The 5,030-nt window shown below is 42.8% G+C and overlaps 1 pseudogene; it reads left to right on the top strand.

Moving 5' to 3' along the window:
- Positions 1–235: 235 nt before the first annotated feature.
- Positions 236–5,030, top strand: part of LOC104854827 — a 39,170-nt pseudogene continuing 34,375 nt past the window's right edge.

Here is a 5,030-nt window from a genome sequence, read left to right as displayed (position 1 = left end):
GCTCAAACTTGCAATCCTCTTGCCTCAGACTCCAAGTTTTCTAGGATTATAGGTGTGTACCTCCATGCCCAGCTATTTCTTTTCTGTACAAAGTACCCAGCCACAGGTATTTTGCTATAGCAACAGAAAATGGACTAATAGAGTGGAGAAAGATGTGACTGGCAGGTGCTCCCTCAAGAAAGATGGCTGACCTGATAAACATCTCTAAAGGATCTCTCTGGCCTCCATTTCCAAGATGGGGACCAGGAGTTGTCAGGTGAAGGCCCTGAGCAGAAAACAGACAGGGTCTCTGGGCAGGGTGGCAGTGGTGGAGATGAGAGGAACAGCAGAGGTGGATTACACTGTAGAGGTAAAACTGGCAGGTTTGGCAGTAGCACAGACAGTAGTCCCTGAGGGGGATAACAGGATAGGAGCAGGTAAATGGAAGGTCCTTCTGCTCAGGGCATAGCTTAGGACATGACAAAGTGTTCCTCCCTGTGCTATCCCTGCCTCACCAACCAAGAGGATTGCACAGGCTGGATATTCTTCACCAACCTAAGCTCAGGGGAGCCACAACTTCCTTCAGTTCTCAAGCTAATGGGATGCAGAAAAGTAGAACAAGGGAAGAGGAAAAGTGGACCAAGGAAGCCAGGGTTCCAATTCCAGGTGCTTGTGCTCCCCTAGGATTCTGTCCCTGGCCACTGATGCTTCCTCCCGGAAGCCAGGGTAGCCTCACAGCTGCCAGATAAATGGGGCAAGGCTCCACAGTACCCAGCATGGCCCAAAAGGGCTAGCTAAAGGGTCAGCCCAGTGGCAGATGTGTGACCCTCAGGCTATAGAACTTGCTGACAAAGTTGTGGTCTCTAGAATTAATCTTGGACTCCACACAAGTAATGTGTCTTCAGGGCCACACTACTCAGCTTTCTACACCTGTGTCCCCTCTGCCCACTCAGCATGCCCTGTGCCTGCCTGCTACCTGGACCTCAGTATATCACTTGTTAGGTGTGACTGAAGCACTCTGTACTGCATGGGGAGATCTGTGGAAGGTGCTGAACCTGTGCTGTGAGGAAAGCACCCAGAGGACCTCAAGTGGACCCTCAAGATCTCATCCTTCATCTTCCTTCCTTTCTGCATGTGATGCATCTGCTGATCCACAGGTACAGATGATGGAGCCAGAAGATGCCCAGCATCTGTCAGTTTGAGTCTTTGCTCTACAAGAATTGGGAGGGCTGGGGATTAAGGTCCTGAGTTTGAACCCTGGTATCAAAAAGAAAAAAAAACTGAGAGCTCTGTGATGACACACAGCACACACTGTGACATGGTTCACTGCATTGGCCACTTCAGGTCTGAAGGTCTAAAAAATCATGTGTCTTTTTCCCAGCAGCTACTAGAGATTCTCAACCAAGATCAGAAGGTAAACAGGATGAGGAGAAAGCAGGGATGAGGGAACTCTGCCACCCTGGATTGTGCTGGAGCCAGGCAGGAGCCAGGGATTCGGCTGCTCTGCAGCCCACCGTGAGTTGTGCATGTTTGTGCATGTCACACTCTGAAAGATTTTGTTCCCATCAGAACACGGCAAGGCTCTCTACAGCCCAGGCTGCTCCAGCCCATGCAGAGTCTGTGCATCTCAGACACTCTGATGCAGACATAGGTCCATGACACACAAGGAGAATAGACTGAGGGAGCCCAAGGGAGCCCACCAGTTCTGGGAAGGCAGTCCCAGCTCAGGAGTGAGGTCATGCTGTGCTTCACTCTGTCCAGTCCCTAACCTTGACATTTGCAACCCTCGAGAATGGGAACACAAGCTGGGAACAGTGGTACATGCCTGTTATCTCAGCCCTTGGGAGGCTGAAGCAGAGGATCTCTGGAATTTTGAGGCCAGCCAGGGCCACATACTATAGTGAATTCAAGGCCAGACTGAACTACACAAAGACCCTGTCTGAAAAAAAGAAATAAGTGGAATGGGAACCCAAAGCTCGGAAGGGCCTACTGTTTGAAGAGGAAATTCAGTGCCAAAGGCAGGACAGACAACTCAGTGTGCATTTCCTCATGCACAGTAACAGGCAGGCTTTTCCACACTGAAAGGGGCTCTTCCAGGAAAGGTCCTGAAGGATTTCCAACAACTTTCCCACTCTTTACAAAGTGGGCTCTTTCTTGCTGGGTCTCTTATTCAGCCCTAGACTACTGACCTCCAGACCCCCTTCCTACCCTAGATAAAGACATCAGTGATGGCAAAAAGCTGGCCACACCAGTGCCAGTGTCCAGGGTCTTCCCTGCCAGAAGCATATTCCCAACATCTTAAGGTGTGCATTGGTCAGACAGTTCAAGTTCTTACACTTGAGTACATCACTTCCTCTACCATGGGACTTTCTCCTATTCATAATTTTCTATAAGGTGGAATTTTTTTTCATTGTTGAGAAGTAAATCATATTTCACCTACTCAATGTCTGACTCATACTAATGGAAATGTGTGTTTGAGGGAACCATCTAGAAAAAATTCTGAGTGACATTCCATATTCCAGAAGCCACAGCTCAGACACTTGTGCCCATTGAGGAGAAGACTCTGACTCTAATGTCTCCCTGGAATTGAACAGAAGACGCAGAAACAAATCCATCAACATACAGCCATCTGATTTTTGAAAAAAGGGCCAAAAGTATATGCTAAAGGAAACACAGCCCCTTAGCAAGTAGTGCTGGGAAAACTGGATATCCATGTGCAGAAGACTGAAATTATATCCCTATCTTCCACCCTGTCCTAAAATCAAATCAAAATGGTTCAAAGACTGACATATAAACTTTAGAACTGCTGAAAGGAAACATAGGAGAATCATTTGAATCAATAGGCACAGCCAAAGACTTCCTGAATAGGACCCCAATAGCACTGGAATAATAGTGAAAATCAACAAATGAGACTATATTAAATTAAAAACCTGAACAGCAAAGGAAACAATCAACAATGAAGAGACAACCTACAGAATGAGAGAAAACCTTTGCCAGTTACCATTCTGATAGAATTAATATCTAAACTATATTTTTAAAAATTAACTCCAAGAAAAACAAATAACTAGTAAAGGGGCAAATGAATAGATACCCCACAAAAGAAGCACAAATGGCCAATAAGTATATAAAAACAAGGGCTGGGCGCCTGCTTTGCAAGCTCAAGGGCCCAAGTTCAATCCCCAGTACCGAAAAAAAAAGTATATAAAAACAAATTCAACATGTTTTATTATTTTTTTTTAGACAAGGTCTCCCTAGGCAGCCCAGGCTGGCCTCCAACTCACAGCGATCCTCCAGCCTCAGCCTCCCAAAGGGCTGGGATTACAGGCATGCACTACCATGCCCAAGTCATATTCAACATCTTCAGCCATTACAGAAATGCAAATCAAAGCTACTTTGAGATTCCAACTCACCCCATTCAGGACTGCTATCATCAAGAGTACAAAAACAACCAGATGTGTAGCAAGTGCCTGTACTAGCACTCTAAGAGGCAGAAGCAGGATTGCAAGTCTGAGACCAGCCTGGGTAACTTAGGACCTGTCTCTAAATCAGTCAATCAATCAGTCAGTCAACAGACTGTCAATATAGTTCAGTAAAAAGACTCAGTTTGATCCCAAGTAGTATTGCCAAAAACAAACAAACAATGCTGGCAAAGATGCAGAGTAAAGGAATTGTCCTGCACTGTTCGTGGTAACATAAATGAATACAAACACTATGGAAATCAGTATAAAGATCCTCAGAAAACTAAAAATACAAATACCATTTGTTCCAGAAATGCCACTCCTTAGTATATTCCCAGAATTAAAGACAGTATACTAAAGACATACATACATACTCATTTTACTGCTCTATAATTCACAATAGCTAAGCTGTGAAACAACCTACGTGCCAGTCAATAGATAAACAGACAAAGAAAATGTGATACATATATACAATGGAATATTACTCAGCCATAAAGAATGAAATTATGTTCTTTGCAGGAAAATGAATGGAACTGGATACCATCATTTAAGCAAAATAATACTTTAAAAAATTAAATATCTCATGCTTTCTCTTATATGAGCAATCTAAAAATAAGTATATAAAATAAGGGAGAATGACATAAAACTTTTAGACTTTTAGAGATGGAGCAAGGGTTGGGAGAGCAGGAGGGAAGGGAGAAGGAAATTGAAAATAATGGGGTTGAAAATAATCAAAATATGTTATATGCATGTACCAATATATCAAAACCAATCTCACTATTCTGTATTATTGGTGTACACCAGTAGACACCAGCACATGGATGTGATGCTGTATTTGTAGTACGTGAACTACTCAACCTCTCTGAAGTAGGGAACTGAGGCTAATTCCATGAATCTTACCAAGTGCAAATTGCTGGATGATGGGTCTTTCAAACCATCCTGCAGAGAAGCCAGCTCTTTGACTTTGAGTTGAGGTTCCCAATCTAAAATGAACTGGAGAAATTAACTTCTTTCAGAAAGAAATAATTGAAATGATATCATTCTTATACATATATCCATGGGGGACAGGTTCCCCCCACAGACACCAAAACCATAAATATCCAAACTCTTTATATAAAGAGTACAATATTTGTACGGAACTTCTGTACATCCTCCTGTGGACTTTAAATCATCTCCACTTGATTTATAATAACTAACAGAGTAGACATGGTATGCAAATAGCTGTTATATGATATTGTTTAGGGAATAAAGTCCAAGAAAATGAAAAAGGTCCTTACATATTTAGTACAAATGCAATTTTTTTCTAAAGATTTTCAACCCATGGTTGGTTAAGTCCACAAAACCAACTTCATTTTACATATATGTGTGTGTATGTATAGTCACATGTATGTATATATGTGTATAGAAGTGCAATTGCATAAAAGCCTCTTCACAGATGTAATGGCAGAAACTTCCCAAACATGAAAAAAGAATTGGACATACAAGTAAGTGAGGCAGGGGCTTGGGATGTAGCTCAGTGGTGTAGTGCCTGCCTGCCAAGTATGAGTTCCTCAGTTGGTTCCCAGTACCAAAAAAAAAAAAAAAAAAAAAAAA

Source organism: Fukomys damarensis, unplaced genomic scaffold, assembly GCF_012274545.1.
Source record: "Fukomys damarensis isolate Sample0158 unplaced genomic scaffold, DMR_v1.0_HiC HiC_scaffold_30, whole genome shotgun sequence".
Taxonomy (NCBI): domain Eukaryota; kingdom Metazoa; phylum Chordata; class Mammalia; order Rodentia; family Bathyergidae; genus Fukomys; species Fukomys damarensis.
Note: the sequence above shows the minus strand (reverse complement) of the source record. Positions and strands in the feature narration are given on the sequence as shown.